This window comes from Typopeltis vanoorti, chromosome 12, assembly GCF_054136105.1.
Source record: "Typopeltis vanoorti isolate ZY-2024b chromosome 12, IOZ_Tvanoo_1.0, whole genome shotgun sequence".
Taxonomy (NCBI): Eukaryota; Metazoa; Arthropoda; class Arachnida; order Uropygi; family Thelyphonidae; genus Typopeltis; species Typopeltis vanoorti.
In genome coordinates this window covers 108,228,755-108,250,093 of record NC_143560.1, presented here as the reverse complement: position 1 = coordinate 108,250,093, position 21,339 = coordinate 108,228,755, and the positions used below count along the sequence as shown (strand labels likewise).

At 38.3% G+C, this 21,339-nt stretch overlaps 1 protein-coding gene across 3 annotated transcripts in view; it reads left to right on the top strand.

Moving 5' to 3' along the window:
• Positions 1 to 21,339, top strand: part of LOC150101124 (inositol hexakisphosphate kinase 3-like) — a 125,042-nt gene that overhangs the window by 46,840 nt on the left and 56,863 nt on the right. The window lies entirely within an intron of this gene.

The window sequence follows — 21,339 nt, the reverse complement described above, 5'->3', positions numbered from 1 at the left end:
ACTAAATCTCTAATCCACATTCCAGAGCCCTGACATTGTCTTAGTTATTCATCTCTGGATCTTCTTGAATGTTTCCACGTCACAATGAAAACCAGGTGGCTAAATTTGAGCATAATAGTCAAAGTGTGTACTGACCAGTGCTTTAAACAGCAGCACAACCACCTCCTTATCCCAGTATGTTAATGTACTTCTTCTCCTTATCATAGTGGCAGTATGATATGCAACATTTGCAATATGTTATTTGAACTTCAGTCTGTCCACTACCACTCCCATTCTCAAATCTCATCCACTTTCTGTAAAAAGTGCAAATGTCCAGATGAGGATAGGTTGGATAGCCATGAGGATGGGGAGAGATGATATTACAATGATCATGCTCATTAGCAGTACCAGCTTACCAATTCAGATTACTAGCTGGTCTAGAAAGTGACTCTTCCAAGGACAACAGCAGGTGAATCTTCACTTGCACTTGCTCTTGGAAGTACTGTATTAACATATTCTGCGTACATTTATGGTCAGACTATACTCCTATGGCATACTGATTATGTTAAACCTTACAAAATTGAAACCTCTTTGAATACTTTGGGCTTTGCCCCAGGCTTTGTGCTTCGTAACCATATGCCTGGGGAAGGAGTGTTCTAGGTTCGATTCCCATTGACGACATGAGGAGCTTAAGGAACTTCCTCAGCCATAGCCAAGTTAGCCGGTCTTGGGTGTGGACAGCAGGGTTTTTTTTCCACCAGTTTATCTGAGGTTTTTCATCCCTCAAAGCAGGCAAACCATCCCCGTGAATACACGCTTCGATAGACATGGGATACTACTGGGAATAAGGAGCAACCAACCTATTCTGCGGGATTATTGGTTATGGAAGCTTACACGGTGAAATATGTAGGCCTGTGCGAAAGCATAACATACGATGATGATGTAAATACTTATTAAATTAGTTATTTTATTCCTGTGTCTAGTAGTTTATTCTAGAAATTTGAGCATGTCAGCAGCCATAGGTTCATTAGATAGAAAAATATCATTATTTTAAATCGTTACATATGATTTATAATCGTGTGATGTAGCTGCATGTGTAATTCACTTGAATAGAGAGAAAGCAAAAGTGCAATTGTTGTTGTTTTTTTAATCGCACTTATGAAACGTTATAAGTCTAAAGTGCATTAGTACTGTTTCCAAGTAGGTAATAATTTGCAAGCCCAGCTCTCGATTAAAAATTGCGGCAGTCCCACAATAGACACTGAATGGTTTCAGAATACAAGAGTAGGCAGGGGATTGGAAATAGAAAATAATCACCATTCAGTTAAAAAATTAGAGATAGAAGATATGGATAAATATTTCATACGTGTGAAAATTTTGCCTTAATATTGGAGGCGTCTTATACACAGTTAATTAATACAGCACAATTAAAATACAAGCAACAGAAGAATTTTAAAATGCAAGTGAGACTACAGTTAAAAGTCCTAAACTTTAATAAAAAAAAAAATTAAAAAAACATACATATAAATGTACGTAATAAAAATTAAGGATCATTAGAGAAGTCATACAGTAATATTTCCAATGGGAGAAAATAACCAAAGGCAATCAGATTTGTTCAAATTTGGATAATGTCAAGAAATCTCTCAACTTTATGTACAATCCATAGCAATCTGTTCTTGTGTAGGAGTTCAGTTCTCTTCCACAAGGCTGTGCTTAGCAGAGATGGCTGTGTTCAGCAAAGCCAAATTGCTCAGCTTTATGCTACTGAATATAAATGTTTTTCAGAACAGACAGTAGCAAATTTACTTGATTGATTGAAATAAGACAGGCCACAAGAGCAAGGAATCAGGTCGATTCCTTTCCTAACAGGAATGCTGAGTGGAGACAACAACAACGATACAACAGTGTTGAGAAGACTCAGAGCTTCAGCAATATGCTCAGTGTTCCTGTAATATAAGGAGGAAGAATATGAGAGATTTCTTCTTGAGACAGGCAGGAAGCCTAAAATTAATCTGTTACATACATCTTCAAGGCCCACTCTTCCTACTTGGGTTGTGGGGGCAAAAGCTGCAAGAGGAACTTCCAATGGTCATGATCCTCTGCCACCAAGTTCTGGTGGGATTCCCAAACGTGTCCACCCAAGGTTTTGGATATAATCTATCCAGCGAGTCCTTGGCCTCCCACCCTCTGGCTTGGCAAAGAGGGCCTGCTGAGGGAGCCTCTCTTGTGGCATTCTGACCAGGTGCCCGTACCAGCGTAACTGTGATCTCTCACCACGGAGAAGCAGCGTTTGAGTATTGAGGGTTTCCCGAATTGCAGAGCTTCTGACTCTGTCGAGTTTTGTCAGCCCCGCAACCCCCTCGAAGGAACCTCATTTCAGCCGCTTGGATTCGTGTCCGCATTCTTTCGGTTATTACCCAACTTTCATGACCATAGGTGAGGATGGGGACATAGACTGTATTGAAGACAGCCAGCTTTGTCTTCTGGCTTAACTCCCGCTTCAATACTACTAAACGGCCAAGCTCCCGCAATATTGAGCTTGCTAAGCCAATTCGAGTATCTAGCTCTACGTCCCATTTTCCATCATTCGTGAATATGGACCCAAGGTATTTAAACTTCTCCACCTGTCTCATTGGGACTCCACTTACATTTAGAGTGCACTGGGATGGTTGTCTTGAGACCACAAATATTTCATTTTTGGCCACACTGATCTTCATTCCAGCGTCTGCACAAACAGCTACAAACCTATCCAGGGTCCGCTGGAGGTCATCTGTGGAAGAGCTAAGCAGAACTAGGTCATCTGCAAAAAGCAGACGTCCAATGCTACATTTTCCAATTCTGACACACTTACTGCCTCGGCTGTGTCTATCGATCCAGTCCATAAATATTATGAAAAGGAGGGGTGACAGAACACACCCTTGGCGGAGGCCAACAGAGACCGTGAAAGGTTCAGACTTTGTGCTGTTTACCCTGACACAAAACTCTGGGCATTCATACAGGGACTTGATGGCAGCTAATAATTGACCATCCACTCCATACTCCTGTACTGCTTGCCAAAGCTTATCCCGAGGAACCCGGTCATATGCCTTCTCCAAGTCCACAAAACATGTATAGACATTCTTGGCATATTCCCAAGATTTCTCAAAGACTTGCCTTAAAGTGAAGATTTGGTCAGTTGTGCTTCTACCAGAACGAAAGCCACATTGTTCTTCCTGGAACTTTGACTCAACTATGCTCCTGCACCGTCTTTCCAAGCACTTAGCATACACTTTCCCAGGTAGGCTGAGCAGAGAGATGCCACGATAGTTACTGCAATCCTTCTGGTCTCCCTTCTTAAAGACTGGTATTATTATGCCTGTCTGCCATTGCTTTGGTGCTCACCCAGATATCCAAGCAGCCTGACACACTCGAGTCAGGCTGCTTGGATAGAGAACACCATCTCGATTTAAGGCTTTTAGCATTTCGGGCCGAATTTTATCATCGCCAGCAGCCTTGCTTGATTTTAGCGATTTTATTGCTAAATGGACCTCTTCTGCTGTGAGACTAGTCATTGCCCCGATCTGCACCTCTTGGATGTCCACAACTGCTGGGCCACCCGGGTTAAGAAGGCTCTCAAAGTATTCCCTCCATCTGTGGAGGATATCCTTCTCGGTTGTTAAAAGTGCACCATCAGAGGCCTTAATTACCCTTGCTGTGCACGATTTCCTCCCTCGAAGGCGGCGGATGGTCTGCCAGAATACTTTGTTTGCATTTGCATAGGATGAATCTAATCTTTCTCCAAAGGATTCCCAAGCCTTCTGCTTTGCTGTCTTTACTGCCTTAGCAGCAGCTTTTCGTGCCTCAGCATACTGCAAACGCATCTCAGGTGACCTGACTCTAAGCCATGTTAGGTAGGACTCCTTTTTTGCCCGGACAATTTTTTGGACTTCTTGGTTCCACCAAGGTGTCCTTTTCTCACTGCCCGTTGCCACGCCGAGCCGCTTTCTGCCACACCATGAGAGTGCAGAGGCAGTGACAGCTGTTCTGAACAGCTTCCATTCCTCCTCAACATCTGCAGTATGCTTGGGAATCTCTTTGAACCTGGAGGAAATGTCATCTGCAAAATTCTTCCTCACAGCCTCATTTTCCAATGTCTCCCATTTCACACGGTATAGCTGCTTAGGCCTACCAGCGTTGATGGTAGCATCTGGTTTCTGAAGCCGTAGAGTGCACACAACAAGGTGGTGGTCAGTTGACAATTCTGCCCCTCTTCTCACATGAATGTCCAACTCTGAGGAAAATAGGTCTGCTGAGACTATAAAGAAGTCAATCAGAGACCTTTCTTCTAGTGTATCCCTGTACCAGGTATACTTATGGACTTCTCGGTGCTGGAAGAAGGTATTCATTATGGACAAGCTGTTAATACAGCAGAAGTCCAATAATTTCAACCCATTTGCGTTAAGGTCAGACGCGCCGCTCCTCCCAACCACACCCCTCCATGTCTGGTCATCTGTTCCGACATGTGCATTGAAGTCACCCATTAGCAGGACTGATTCCATGTCTGCCACCCTGTCAAAAGCAGCATCCACTTTCTCTAGGAAGGCAGAGTATTCTGACTCCAGATTAGGTGGTGCATAAGCGTGCACCACAGCCAAATCATGGTTTTTCATCTGAAGCCTTAATACACATACCGTCCCCCCCCCCCCCCAATGGAATCCACTCAGCAACACAGTCTGACAGCTGGGGGCTTGTGAGTATCCCCACACCCGCCTGAGCAGACATTGTTGGGCTCACACCAGAGTAGTAGAGCTTCCACCCCTTATCCAGGTCGACAGTTCCAGAGCCTCTCCTCTTGGTTGAAGAAAGCCCGAATAAGTCTAGCCGGTAGCGCTTGGCTTCCTCAACCAGTTCCAACTCCTTCCCTGTCAGAGAGAAGATGTTCCAGTTGCCTAAAGCCATAGTCTGGTGCCGTTGTCGTTGCCATTTCCGTCCTTTTGCAGAACCATTTCTTTGCGCTGCCCCTAAACACCTCCCCTAATGGGTAGTGGGCCCATTGATGAAGTTTCCTTTAGCAGAGTGCTGAGGAGTGGTGTCTAAGGGAGACTGTAACATATTTTTCGAACGGGTCCCTCTGCCTAAAACCCGAACGCGTCCCTTGGTAACCCGCGCAACGGACGATGCGGTATGAACATTTTTTGATGGCCTGATCATGTTACGGTGTTTGATAATGTCCTGTTAGCACAAGACGGAATGACATAGAAAAATAGGAAAGATTCCCCTTGAATACTCTAATAGCATTCGGGGGAAGGAGCAAGAAAAGAAGAAAGAAAGAATCAAGGGAGGAAGAGGAGGGACCAGTCTACAGATAATATAACAGATGTATATTACATGAAGTAAGGCATGGTCCAGCATCAGGTACCTCGGGTTTGCCACACCCGTACTCACTAAAGTGAGCAACTGAGGATAATCTGTTACTTCTATTTTAATTTATTCTATTAATCAGTTGTTACCGAAGATTCTTTTGATACAAAGGTGAACTTTTTGTATCTATTAAATATTTATCCACCTTAGTCTCATCATCATTATCAAATTTCTGACATGTATCCTCAAGGGGGTGTACAAGATATTACGATAGTACTACATGAAGAACTTACTTCACCACTACTTCCTATCTACAGTTTTCCTACAAATCAATCTGTTACCTGTCAAGACATTATCAGATCTTATATTTCTGCCTTCTAAGGCACTTTTTACTGTATCAATCCACCTATATCTTGGTCTTCCTCGGGGTCTTTTTTTCCTGCCAACTTCTTTTCCTTCACTTCCTCTTTAACTTCCTGTGTCTACCATGGAGTTCTTTTTTTTTTTTTTTCTATCCTTGCAGACAACCTCACCACATGGTTCTCTGGCTGAATCAGTGTTTTCTTCAGGACTTGCCACTGAATCTCCAAGGTTTGGTTCCTGTTCTCAAACTCTTTCATTTTTTCTTGAATATGTTTGTGTATTTTAGTCTACGGTTCACATCTGAGAGCTGCTCAACATTCATTTACTTTAAAACTATCTTATGTGTTCTTATTTTCAATATGATATTTAATTTTATCCTGCTCAAGACTAAATGGTGATCACTTCCAATTTCAAATCCTCTGTACACTCTAGTGTCCTGCACTAGTGGGAAAACATCACTATCAACAATAACATAGTCAATGATACTTTTATTATTCCTTGCCTCTTCTCTCCATGTGAATTTGTGCACATTTTTTTATGTTGGAATATTGTGTTAGTAATAACCAGGCCATGTCCTGAGCAGAAATCCAACAGGTATTTGCCATTATTATTATCTTTGCTCTTTTCTCCAAATTTTGTTGTATATCTGACAATCATTTCCTACTCTGCTATTTAAATCCCAACAAATACCAACTTTTCTTTTTTCATTGTGTCAGTTGCTTTCTCTAAAGCCTCAAAAAATTTTCTCCATTTCTACCTTAGTAGAACCTTTGGACCATAGGCACAAATAGGTCTCATTGTCGTGATTACTAAATAACTTAAGGAATCCACAACTTACACTAGAATATAAATTAAATTAAACTTTAATATATATTTCCAATATTTCGGCAACGTCACATTGCCATCTTCAAAGGAACTTAAGATAAAGACACGTGCACGCAGGCACTACACACAGTAAATGAGGACAAAGCGAGGAAGCTATTGTTTCTCCTAAAAGTCCTGATGGTGCCCCTAGCGGACTATGTAGTTATTCCTGGCCATTGGGCTAAAGGTCTCCTGATGTACATCTCCCAAATTTGGGGCAATCTCATTCATGGAATCAGCCTCAGCCCTAAGAAACATGCCAAACCTCAACAAATTTGGTTGCATGAGACTGCCCCAAATTTGGGAGACATACATCAGGAGACCTTCAGCCCCAATGGCCAGGAATAACTACATAGCCCACTAGGGGGCACCATCAGGACTTTTAGGAGAAACAATAGCTTCCTCGCTTTGTCCTCATTTACTGTGTGTAGTGCCTGCGTGCACGTGTCTTTATCTTAAGTTCCTTTGAAGATGGCAATGTGACGTTGCCGAAATATTGGAAATATATATTAAAGTTTAATTTAATTTATATTCTAGTGTAAGTTGTGGATTCCTTAAGTTATTTAGTAGTCATATATAACCAATGTATAAGCCTTTCTACGAGAAAGTCTCATTGTCCAGTTCCCCATTCCGATATTTGCCCACATCACTCTACTTGTATATTACCTGCCATTTAAGAAGATTAACTTTGTATTTAGTGATCAGTAGCTACTCCTTTTCCCTGATTGTTATTGCATGAATATAACATTTTGTATTTATTGCTCAGAAAGATCTCACCAATTTTCATCTTTGTTGTTTCAGCCACCCCCTATTATGTCGATGTAGTACTTATCCAATTCCTCAGCCAGCTCATTTCTTTGACATTCAGGCTTCTTTTGTTGATAGTACCGATCTTGAACACTGGTGATGTTGAATTGGGGAGGGGTGTTTCAGGATTTGTTCCAGTAGCTGACTTTTCACTGTTCGACCTGGTTTCTTGGCATAAACAATGGGGGCCTTGTTTATTCAGGCAATTCCCTAGCCAGCATGGAATTCTGTCATGTTGTACTATCATTTTATTTGTGGTTTAAGCCAATAAGAATGCAAGTTGGTTGGCTAAATTCCAAATTGCCAGCTCATCCTCATTCGTTCAGCATCCAGGTAGATACCTAATAGGGTGCACCATGAGAATATAGAAGTTTTCAAAGTGTTCTGGAGGGTATTGAATAAGCTTAAAAATGGAGAAAAGAGTATACTTTAAACAGAATTGGAGATGATAAGGATGACATGAACTAATGATATTCTAGATGTCTGGAGTAAATTATTTTGAAAGATTGCTGAGAGAAATAAGAAGTGACAGAAATGTGGTAGAAAATACTCAAGAGGAATGCATTCAGGACTCCCATCTCACTTCGATTAATCCTCATCTGTCCATGACCAGTTGAGTCCCCTGCTTAGGAGGTGTAGGCAATTAATGCAGTCGGCTTGCCATTCTTCCAGTATCCCAAAAGTGAGTATTTTATTTCTGTAGATATGGGTGTTCACAGGGTTGGTTTGCCTGTTTTAAGGGATGAAAAACCAGAGTTTCTAGGAGAAAAAAACCTTCCACCTCTATATGAGACTGGCTATCTGATTTGAATGTTGATAAAGGTTCCTCACGCCATAAACGGGATTCTAATCTTGGTCTTTCCAGCCAAAGGGCTTGTCTATACAATCTGAGCTATAGAAGCTCCAATCAGGATTATATAAATTAATATTTGTAAGGACAAAAAAAAAAAATAAATAAATAAATAACCTAAAATGTGAAAAAGCATCTAAAGCAGATGATATTTAACCAGAAATACTCAAATATTGAATTATAAAAGTTTTACAGTGGCTATGTTGCATAATTCAGATGGGCTGGTCACAGAATCAAATTCCAAATGATTGTATTATAGAGCAATCATAGGACCCATATATAAAAAAAGGGAAATTAAACTCCTCTGTGAGAATTACAGAGGAATATTCCTGTGGAAAATTCCTCTGTTCCACCATGTGAAAGAACTCCTCCGTGTAACTACCTCTCCACAGTTTAAAAGTCCCAATCATATCACCTCTCATTCTTCTATCTACCAAACTCTGCAGGTCCTCATAACAAACATTGTACAGTCCTGAAACCATCTTTGTTATCTGCCTCTGTACCCTTTCCACAGTTAATTTATATCCTTCAAATCCTGGGTACCAAATTTGAGAACAATAGTCTAAGTGTGATCTGATCAGGGTCTTATACAATGGAACGATAACTCTTTTATCTCTGCAGGTCAGTGTCCTCACTATTACAGCAATCCTCTGGGTTACCTTCACAACCTTTGCAATATGTTTCCTGAATTTCATTTTTCTATCAATCATCATCCTCAGATCTCACGTCTCCCCTACTTCCTTCAGTACAGCTCCTCCAACAGAGTATGCAGCCTCCCATCGATGTATCCCAAACTTCAAGACTTCACATTTTGCTGCATTAAATCTATACCCCCATTCATTTCCCCATCTGTCTAGTTTATTCAAATCCTCCTGGGGCTGCCACATTTGCACTATTACTAATAACCCTTCCCAGCTTCACATCATCTGCAAACAACTGAATATCCCCTTGCAATCCATTGACAATGTCATTGATATAAGGATAAACAATACAGGTCCCAGTACTGAGCCCTGTGGGATCCCACGTAGCCTTCTGCCTCCTTGATACTGCCCCACCATACACAACTCTCTGATACCTATCAGACAGCCAATCCTGAATTCAGTTGACTAACCCGGCATCTAAACCCATGTGCTGCAACTTAAATATCAGCTTATGTGGTACCCTGTCAAATGCCTTTTGTAAAATAAAAAAAAATAAAAATAAAAAATAAAAAATGGCAGGCTATTCCCTTCCCTCATCAACTGCTCTTGTCACTTTATTGTAAAAGGCAATCATATTACTAAAGCAAGAGTACTCCTTACCAGATCCATGTTGACTCTCACAAATAACATTACCCTCATCTGCCCAATGCTCTAAATGGTCCCAAACTAATTTTTCCAAGATCTTAACAACTACTGATGAAACACAAACTGGTGTATAATTAGACACATCCAGTCAGCTATTGCTCTTATGCAATGCCGCTATCTTACCTTCCTTCCATTCCTTGGGTACCTTTCCCATAGTCAGACTTTCATTGAAAAGCCAAGTCAATGGAGCTATCAGTTATTTAGCACATTCTCTCAAAACCCGTAGTTAAATACTATCCAGCCCCACAGCTGTACTGACATCCAGGATACTCAGTATTTGGAACACACTCTCCTCTAAACCTCGAACCTATCCCTCTAGTATTAAAACTTGCTTCTCCAGGATGAAATACTCCAATAAAGTGTTTATTGAACAACTCCACTATGTCCTCTACATCCCTCACTCAATTTCCATTTTTATCCCACAATGTCATTCTTCCACAGTCATTTCTCCTCCTACTGGCCGCATAGCTAAAAAATTCCCTAGGATTATCTTTGGATCTTAGTGCCAATCTCTTCTCATATTCCAGTTTTGCCTTCCTTTCCATATTAGTCACTCTCCTAGCCTGAGTCTTATATCTCTTCCATAACCTCTTTTTCAGAAAAAATTGTGGAAGATAAATTTAGAGAACAAACCTGTTTCAGGTTAAATAGAGGTTTGCAGGATCAGACTTTCACTTAAAGACAAAAAGTTGAGAAATTAGAATATAACAAGGATCTATTTGAGTTTTGTAGATCTGGAAAACACATATGACAAGGTACCATGACAAAAGCTGTTCAAAATTAATTACAATTGTATGGTGTAGATGTTATATTATATAGAACAATATATAGTCTATATTTAAGTTTTATGTCAGCAGTTAGAATTAAAGGATGTACAGGAAGATGATTTGATGTTAAATCAGGAGGAGACAAATGGTGCACATTATCTCCACTGTTATTCATTATATGTATGGCTTATATTATGTAAGAAAGTAACATTAGGATTGATATCGATATTGGAGATATGCAACTCAGCTGTTTACTTTATAAAGATGATGTACCTTAACCAAATTTAGTAAAGTGTGCAGGATTAATAAATTGATATGGAATAAGAGAAGCTAAACAATAAACTAGCTGCATATAAGACAGTGCTTGAACAGTTTCAAACAAATTTTAACTTGTGGATGTGAGAGCTGGGTTAAAAATAAAAGAATTAAACATAGAGGAGAGGCTACAGAGTTCTGAAAAAATTAGGGGTGTGAACAAATGATAAAACTATATTAAAAATGAGAATATTAGGAAGGGACTTGACATTGTTAGCATTGAATGTGTGAGCCGAGCTAATCTAAAATGGCATGGTCACTTAATCAGAATCAAAGAAGAAAGATTAACAAAAAAACGTTTTATGCCTATATGATAGAAAAACATCGACAGGAACACAGAGATCGAGGTGGATTGATACAGTAGGAAGTATCTTAGAAGACTGACATATAAAAACTAATGATATTGTTGTTCTGACAGGTAATAAATTAATTTGGAGAAAAATTGTTGATGGTGTAAAGTTTTCATGTACTATTGCTACGTTGGATGAAGAGTTAAAGGTTCGTGAAAATGAGGTTGAAGAGCTCTTGCATAACCTGGATAAGAATTTGTCAATAGGGACAGAAGAAATATCAGCCCATTTGCTAAAGGAATGTTCAACTGAATTGGCTAGACCTTTCACACATTTTTATAACTTGAGTCTCAGCTCATGAATGGAAGGAATGTATGATAGTTGCACAAGGGTGGTGCAAAAACTAATCCGTCTAACCACTGACCTATTAGTATCTCTGGTGTTGTAGTGAAGATTTTAGAGAAGTTGGTAAGAACTTGCATACAGAAATGGGTAGAAAGCATTCTATACTATGCAGGGAACAGCATGGGTTTACTAAAGGAAGATCATGTTTAAGCAATTTGCTCATATTTTATAACAATGTTATGGCTGAGTTGGATAAAGGGAATGGATATGCTATGATAGTATTAGATTTTTCTAAGGCATTTGATAGGATACCACATGACAGACTGTTGCATAAACTGGAGAATATGGGATTGGAATATAATCTATCGACTTGGATCAGGGGATGGTTGACAGACAGATGTCAGAAAGTGGTATACAGTGGGTGTGAATCTGCCAGATTTAAGGTAACCAGTGGTGTACCTCAGGGTTCAGTCCTTGGGCCATTATTGTTCCATCTATACATTAATGACATCAAGCAGGGTCTATCATCAGATTTACAATCGTTTGCTGATGATGCAAAGATAGGTAGGGCAATCAGGGATGCTACTGATATTCAGCAATTACAAAATGATTTGAATAGACTGAAAATCTGGGCAAACGAAAATGACTATCAGTTGAATGTTAGTAAGTGTAAAGTACCACTTTGGTGTGATTAGAGTTCCATCGGCATATTATATTAGCGGGGTTATGCTACAAGAAACTGAAGAGGCAAGGGATCTTGGTGTATTGGTGGATAAGAATTTAAAGTTCAAAGGTCACATAGCAAAAGTTGTAAATACAACTCAGAGGATAATTGCTATGTTGAAGCAAACCTTGACATGTAAGGATAAGGAAGTAATTTTGCCTCTCTATAAGGCTTTGATAAGACCACACCTGGATTACTGTGCACGGATTAGTCTCCCAGGTTCCAAGCGGATAAAGAAGGTGTGGAAAGGGTGCAAAGAAGAGTTACAAAGATTATATCCAGATTATGGGATTTAGATTTTGATGACAAATTGCAAGTATGTGGATTGTAGACTTTGGTTAACAGGAGAATGAGGGGTGATATGATAGAGTTCTATAAACTTTTTGAATGGGTGTTATAGCATTTCAAATGATGAAAATTTTTCATTATATGGAAGGCGGGGAGAGAACACAGGGACATCCATGGAAGTTAAGGTTGTTCTCAGTCAAGAAAGGGGCAAGAGCTAGGTTTTTCTCCCAGAGAGCAGTGTGTGAGTGGAATAATTTGCCCTTAGGGGAAGTGAGTGCATCTAGTGTAAATGAATTTAAGGGAAGGTATGATAGCGGGGTTTGGTAATTTACAGCCTCCCTCGATGAGTTCTTGACTCCCTGGAAGTCTCAGATGATAATAATAATAATATCCTATACCTCCCTCTCCAAAAAAAAGGTACATATCAGGAATTTGATTATGATGATGAATCAGTGTATCCACAACTTTTTTTTAGATTTATTTAGTCTACTATTTTAAAATTAACAAAAAGAGATCTAAAAATATGTTACATGTAAAGAGCAATTTCCACATAATTTAGAAGCTATTACAAACAGATTCCAATATAACAAGTAATCATCATGTTAAGTCACATCTGGTAACAGACCTTTCTGTTTGCTTGCTTACCTCATGGCAGGGAAAGAATTTGGACTTTAGATTTGTCTTAGTCACACCTTAAGCCAGTTTCTGTTCATAACCCCTTGTTCTTCCTACACCAACCAAAAGCTGCAAAATCTCATTGGTATCTGTACTATAATTATCCCTTATCAGCTTGTTTCTCTTACTGTATGTCTTCTTTTGTGTATCTATTCATCAATTTATTGTACTATAACTTTTTTTTTTCACACTAGTGTAAAGAAATAAGAATGAAATGACTGGTACTTTACATTTAATCAACAAATTCTCACAGAATTTGTTAATTAGGCTAGACTTATAAGAAATACAGATGGGCAAACATCTCAAAGTTGTACAATAAAAAGCATATGAATTTGGTTTATCCTTACACATAATGAGGGAAAAGTAACATATTGCAGCAGACCATTCCTTATATCCCATATAACAACTACAGAGAACAGTTCAAAGAAGCATTGTGATGCTTCTTTGAATTAAGATAATTAAAACCTTCAAGATGAAAACTTCCAGGTCAGGCACATCTCACTAGATTGAATGTTAGATTAATTCCTAGTGGATTCACAGAAGAAACATCAACTCTGTTGGATGATCTTTTGGAGACCAATGAGGAGAACTCACCAGAAATGCTTTGGGAAGGGGTCAAGGTGATAATACAGGATATAGAAAGACTGTTCTAAATTTGATTCTAGTCACTGATCTGAGAAACTTTTACTAAGCCTTTGACTAGTTCCAGTTGTTGGTCAATTACTGACATGGGCAAGTAGCGATTTTTAATCACATAACTCAATATAATCAGTTGTAGAACTTGCACTTTAGACAGTAATAGATGGTGTTAGAGACCTCAAGATTCATTTTTCCTGATGTTTTCTCTTCTCTGGATGCCAATTGAAATCATTGATAGTCTAGATCAGTGGTCAATATCGACCCCAGGGGTCGAATAACATTGTTAGGGGTCAATTCGGGCTCAGGATAGAAAAATATTAGACATCATTGTATGAGTAATATTTAATTCGGTTAACTTGGATTACCTCCATCCTGAATGACAATGCAATTAAGAGTGAATCGTGGGAACAGTGACATGAATAGGACTTGTAAGATGGAGCAAGGTCATGAAAATAGTTACTGAGGCCAATCAAGTAGGCCAAAATGACGTATTTACCAATAAACAGATGTCGGTGGTTCCTGCCCGGCCGGCCGGCGCATACATGGTTGAAGCAGCTTTCAGTCATGTTAATTCCGTTTTAACAAAATAAAGAAATAAGCTAGATATAGAATTCCATGGCGATTTAAGACTGAAACTTACTAATTTTGAACTCAACATTTCTAATCTTCTCAAGAGTCACGAAGCACACCCTTCACATTGACAACGTTAGTAAATTGTATACTAAGTTATTAAAAGTCTTATTTTCATTATTTAAATGAAGGGGATATTAAATCCCACATTATTTCAAAGTCGAATAAGAAACTCAAAGATCGGAATCAAAGAGTTTCATGCCAAATCTGGGATTTAATATCCCTGTCATTTAAATAATGTTACATCGCCGACGTGAAGCCCATTGGCTCTTTTATTTAAGTCTTATTTTCATAATATAGTTTGCCCACCGTTTGTAGATCTCTTCTTGGCATTTTGCCAAGAATAGTATATTCATGCTGAAGGGGAGAAAAAAATGAAGGATGTATGAATTGGTCGCCAACATGCGAAATCACATGCTTTCTTGTCTGTCGCTGTACTAGTACTAGCTTGATTTTTGTTGTCGCTTTTTTGCATTATTTTTTTATTATTAATTTGTATGATGGATCCAGTACAGTCAACAAGTTCTGTTGTTAAACGTTTCAGTAGCTCTTGCAAAAGTATTGAATAATGTGCTGACATTCTGCGAATAAGAATGGTCTCCTTGTTCCACTTTCTCAAGTCATAAAACGTGCAAGTGCAATTGCAGGCGTATCGGGATCGACTGTTAAAAGATTTCGTAGGGAATCAAAAGGTGAAGGTAAGCCAAAATTTAAATCTCCTAAAAAAAAGTGCCAGAGTAAAGAAAACCATCGAAACCGTAGCTTTAAATGATTTTGATGTAGACGTTATAAGAACTATTCACGAATTTTACTTGGTCGAGAAAAGAGTGCCAACTGTTCAGAAATTGATTCCTGTGCTTAAAGAAAAAATTAATTTTCCTTGGAAAAGAGAAACTTTAAGGAAAATACTTCATGAAATCGGATTTTGTTTTAAAAAGTCCCAGAATAAAAGGAAACTTATCATGGAACGAAGTGACATTGTTTTATCTAGAACACAGTATTTGAGAGCAATAAGACGTTTCAGGGAGGAAAAAAAAAACCGATTATGTATCTAGATGAAACTTGGATTGATAGTAATTTAAATTATGGAAAATGTTGGCAGTCTAAAGAAGAATGTGGAGTGCTTCTTCTTCTGGTTCCCATCTACCATACGGCCGCGGGAGGGTAGCTATATGCTACCATTCTAGGGAGAGATGATTATGAGCAAGGTGGTTTCCCGTTGCCTTCCTTGCCGTAAGTATTTATGACTGTAACCTGTGTGTTCACGGGGCCGGTTTGCCTGCTTGCGGGATGAAAAACCCCAGATAAACTGGCGGAAAAAACCCTGCTGCCCACGCCCAAGACCGGCTAACTTGGCTATGGCTGAGGAAGATCCTTAAGCTCCTCACGTCGTAGACGGGAATCGAACCTAGGACACTCCTTCCCCAGGCATATGGTTGCGAAGCGCAAAGCCACTAGGCTAACCGCGCGGACTGTGGAGTGCTACAAACCGGAAATGCCTCACGGCGCATAATAATTTTGTGTGCGGGTGGAGAAATGGGTTTTTTACCGAATTCAAACTTACTATACAAAGCCAATTACCATAGGCAAATGAATTCTACGATCCTCAAAAAGTGGGCAGAAGAAAATGATTTCAAACCTTCCTAAAAATGCTGTTGTTATAATTGATAACTTCATAACACTCTATTCGATTAAACAAAGTTTCAAATTGGTCTAATAAGAAACAAGTTCTTATGGATTGGCTCTCTGCAAATAACATTTCTCATTCCCCAGATATGTGAAAAATTGAATTGCTTAATTTGGTCAAAAGAAACTTGCCCACAACTAAACTATTTAAATTCGACACGATGCTCAAAGAGCATGGATTTCTAGCTTTGAGGCTACCACCATATCATTGTGATATTAATACTATTGAGTATGTTTGGGCAGAAGTGAAAAGGTTCATTCGCCATCACAATGTAACCGGAGATATTGACATGTTGAAACTTTTTAAACTTTCAGAACAGGCGATTGAAAGTATTACAGTTCAAAACTGGGGAAAATATTGCTTTCATGTCACCTCATTGGAAAATATGTATTGGGACAGAGACGGAATTATCGAAGAATTATGCGAACCTTTGGTGATCAGTTTAAGTGAAAGTGATGGCGATTCGGACACCGATTCAGATAACTATGAAGATTAAAAGGATTTGATAATGGTATTTTTTTCCAACCTTTTTTTGCATGGGTTTGTTAAAAGAGTCACAACAAGTCATAAATAATTAATCGGTTTAGGCCATTAAAGTGTCTCAGTTCTTTCAACTGTAAGTTTAGAATATCTAAGTTCATTTGAAAAAATTTCTGTTTTTCTGTATAATTGTTTTTATTTTATAGAAAACTTTCTTAAAAATAAACTTAGTTAAATTTTTGTTTTATGCTATACCTTTTTTAATTTTGTTAATACTCTACGTACATTTTTCCAACTGTTATACAAGCAAAATAGTTACACTTTAAAAACTACAATGTTTGTAAAAGAAAAGCTAAATTTTCCGACCTGTAATAATAAACAAGCACTTCCCAGAAGACAGATTGATTACCCTATTATCGGAATGGATTCTCCTTTTTCTGACATGCGCAGAAGTGTCGAGGGACCTCTAATCGGTGGGCGAACTATATAAGGAAGATTGTATTATTTTTATTTTGTTATCTAAATTAAATTTTATATTTTACATATTATTTATCCCTCCTATCAAATATGTAATGTTAAGAAGGACGTGAAAAACAAAAACGTATCCCTTTGACGTTAAGCCAATATAATAATATATACTATATTATACATACAATAAACACTGTAACTATAAAATAAACAATCTAAAAACTCACATAAGCATCTTTTTTGCTTGTCCTATTATAATTACGTAATAATAAAATAGAGGGGCCGATGAAAAGTCAAGAAACTCTTGACGGGGTCGACGGACCAGGGGTCGTCAAACTTCTTTGACGACCCCTGGTCTAGATAGTCTAATCTGTGATTAGCTAAGGGTGGAAATTGGCTTCTCTCTCTCCCTCCCTTCTTAATGTTTCCAAAATTTAGTTAAGGCAAAATGGCCTTGCTTATTCCCTCTGAGAAGAAAATGTGTTGTTAGCATATTTTATATAAAGATAAGTTGTTATATCGGAATCTATTTATAATGGACCTTACTTTTTGAATGAAGTCCTTTTTGTTTTTTTTATTTTCAAATTTAATCTTGAAGAATTAGACCAAAGAGTATAAAACTGATAGATTGAATAATCCATTTGAACTTTTTTTCAGGTTTCCAATAAGCAGGATGATTGCCTCACACTGGGAAATAATATATGCCTTCCAATTAACATTCACAAACATCAATGCTTGTGATTACAACTCCAGCCTGTTAGTTGGAGAAAGCAGATACACTACTGTTTGGCCAACTACATTGGCTAAAATTTCAAATCTCATTAAATACTATCAAGCCTGAGAGGAATACTTGTTTAACTGCATTGACATGCAAATTACAGTGTTTCAGAAATATTTCCAATTTTTTCACAAGAACTCTCATGATGTTTGTGACAAATTTACTCATTTCAAAGAACTTGATCAAATATCGGTACCATTATATGTAAATCTGACAAGTGTGGGAAAGAAAGAAGATGCAAGTCTCTGAGCTCGTGAATGTTTTGATTGCTTATTTATTATATTGTGTTATATTGCGTGGTAAAATTTGTTCAACTTTGCCAATTATTTTTATTTTATTATTTTTTTTATGATGATCCGCACACATGAAAGGTCACAGGACCCTACAGTGCTTTGTGTGGATAAGTGATTAAGGAGAAAGAGGTGGCCTATTGATATGTTTCTTAAAGAGTCAGAGGTTGTACTCTGTAGGAAAAAATGGTATGGGAGAGGTTGTTTCAAAGAATAGAGATGGATGGAATGAAACAAGATAAGGAGAAGTTTGTTCAGTATGTTTGGAGTTAGACAGCATATGGGTGTTGACCATTGGCTGCTCTGCTTCTTATGTAGTTAGAAGAAAGTAGAAGAATGGCAGTGGACGATTCAGAGAAGCAGTGCCCATGAAAGTACCTGTAGAAAAGGCACAGTACAGAAACAGTACTGTGCCTTATGCAATAGTGACTGAATAGATTCTCTTTGGGGAAGGTCATCTAGGGTGCACCACCCCAAATGTGCAAAACAATATTCCAAGGTTGATTGGATCTGAGGCTAATAAAGTGTTAGGAGTTGAAAAGATGTAATATTTTGAATGGAAAAGAACACTGAGTGTGTGCCAGGATATACTGAATGTGACAATTAATCCAAGAAGAGAATGCTGATCTTGAAAGGAAATTGGAACATTACAAAAAGTAAGAGGGAGTGAGTTAGGATCTTTCTTGCAAGTAATAAGGCAGGCCTGAGTTTTCATGGCATTGAACTTTACTACTAAGTTATTCTCACCCCATCTTGAGGATGTTAAGGAGATCAGTGTTTAAGTCATTGGTTATGGAAGATCCTGAGGCATTTATTATATCTTTGAGTACTACAGGTTTTTTTGAATCAGAAGACGAAAAAAACTCTGTAGGATTTCAAGTCGGCAAGAGAGAAGGTTATTGATGCAAAGAAGGAAGAGCATGGGTGTTAGTACAGAAGTTTGGTGTACTCTAGCATTAATGAAGAATTTCTGATGAGAGCAAGCTGTCCATGATGATGTGCAGTGAATGATGGTGAGCAAGCTGGCAATCCAATCACAGAGTGCAGGAAGGAAGCCATAAGATGATAGCTTATCCAGGGGACCTCAATGCCAAACACAATCAAATGCCTTTGTAATTTCATGTCTGGTAACATGGTTTTTCCAAATCTTTCCATGACCTCTGTCCAAAGTTGGGTGAGATTAGCTAGGACAGTTGTAGAACAATAATGGTGGAATCCATATTGGTGATTGCTAATAATTATAATTAGCTGATGAGTCTCCAGGTAGTGATGAAGCTGGATATTGATAACCTTCTCCATCACTTTTAAAGCAATGAAGTTGAAAGTAATGGACGATACTTAGATGACTGACTTTTGACTCCTTTTTTTTTGGGTGGATGGAGGCCAGCTTCCATGCTGTTGGGTAGATCCCAGTAGAATATGATAGCTTATATAGGCGATACAGGATGGATGTTAATTCTGGAGGACAGGTTTTGAGCACAACTGGAGGAATACCATCTGGACCAGAAGCCTTATTAATATCAAGATTAATCAGGGTGTTCCTGAAGTTCTTCTGGCAAAAGTTCAGAGGAGACATTCAGTGGGCAGTTTGTGGTAGTGTGGGAGGTAGTTTGCCTTCATCATCCGAGCAAAAGTTGCAGGAAAAAACTGTAGCCAAGAGGTCAGCCGTGTCCTTGGGTGAAGTAACTATAGTGCCATCAGAATGAAAGAGAAGTAGGAACATAGAAGGGCAGAAGTTATTCCCAACAGCCTTAGCAAAGTACCAGAAGGTTTGACTGCTGGTTAAGCAGGAGGCAAGTTTATTGTATTTCATTCTTATGAAGTCTGCTTTGGAATTGTTGATAACTTTTTTATACTTCTTTTGGGCTGCTGTATAAGCTGAATGAGAAGTTGTAGTTTTTAATTTAAGCCATTGGACATATGCTGTATTTTTATCATGGACTGTAGAGGTTCATTTTGTTTGAGAACCAGGGCTTGGATATGAGTTGGGGGTTTGCAGTGGAGTGAAGGCTCGTTTCAGTGAGGATTATTTCAGTTATTAGTTCACTGCAGATGTTTGGATCAGGAGAGTGAAAGCAATAATCTGACAATGGAAAAGAGGCATAAAATTCCAGAGGTCATTCCAGTTGGCACAATTGTAGTACCATAGGGTACAAGGCTCAGATTGGCTGGAAGGAGGACAAACTGTGGAGAAGGAAATTTGAATAAGATTGCGGTCAGAGTTGCTAAGGGGAAGCTAGTTAAGAAAATGTCCATAGTGTTAGACGAATGATGAGGATTGTCTGATATTCTGGTTGATAGGTTAACTGTTTGTGTTAGGGCATGACAGATAGTAAATAATTCAGCTTACTTTCTGAGAAGCTGAATTATTTACTGCAGCCTACATCCTTCTGAGAAGCTTCGCTTCTATATCTGTGAAGTTGCCATAGAGAAGTCAGTGAATTAAATTACACACAAGAAAGAATCAACAGTGAGTTTGATTGGAAATTAGTAGTATAGTAGTAATATGCTAGGGTTAGAGTTTGGGTACAAGACCTGGGGTGGGGAGGAATGAAAGTAAATTACTCAGAAGAAATTAATTTGGGCAAGGTCTGACTGCATATGATAATTATCACATGGAGGATTATTTTGACTACATGAAGTGTGAAGAAAGCAATAAAGATAATATGGGTTGATTTGTAAGTATTGTTCAAAAATAGATAGTGTTAAAATGTAGTTATTTTAAATATGTTATCAAATCTTCAAATATATCTTGTCTTCTGCACCTTTGTAAAAACTATAGTTATCTCTTTTAAACCTATCTTCTTAACCTTTACTATACTTCTGACTTATGGCCGCAAATAATATAAAGCTCACGTGTGCAAAACTTACAGAACAAAGTAATTGCTTCAGGCTAAAGCCAATCCCTTTGTCTGACCTACTGGTGTTTATTCTCAACTGAAATTGGAAAATTTATTTAGTTTCTAGCTGCGCCACCAATTTCGTGGGTGGGAGTTGAATTTCCCTCCGAAGAAAAAACATAGTAAAACGTACGGAACTTTCCTCTCTTATCTATCAACGTATATTTACTAATCTACAGTCATGGCAATCTAACTTTAGGACACACACAGATTCGAATTAATGAGTAGTGCATTGGAAATAGAAATCAGGCAAGTTATTTAAACATGAAAACAATTTATTTATCATCAAAGAAATGTACAAAAGGTCAATACTAAATTCCAAGTAAATCAGGTTCTATGCTTCAATGACAATTCTCTATACCAATTATAATTACTACTCTTATGAAGACAATTCTTGTAAGACCATGTGCCTATAATATTTCCTTGGTTAACACCTTATCACACTTAGAGCAATCTCTCTTAAACAAGCTCAGGCATACCTACTAACAATAATATTAAACACGCGATATTTCAC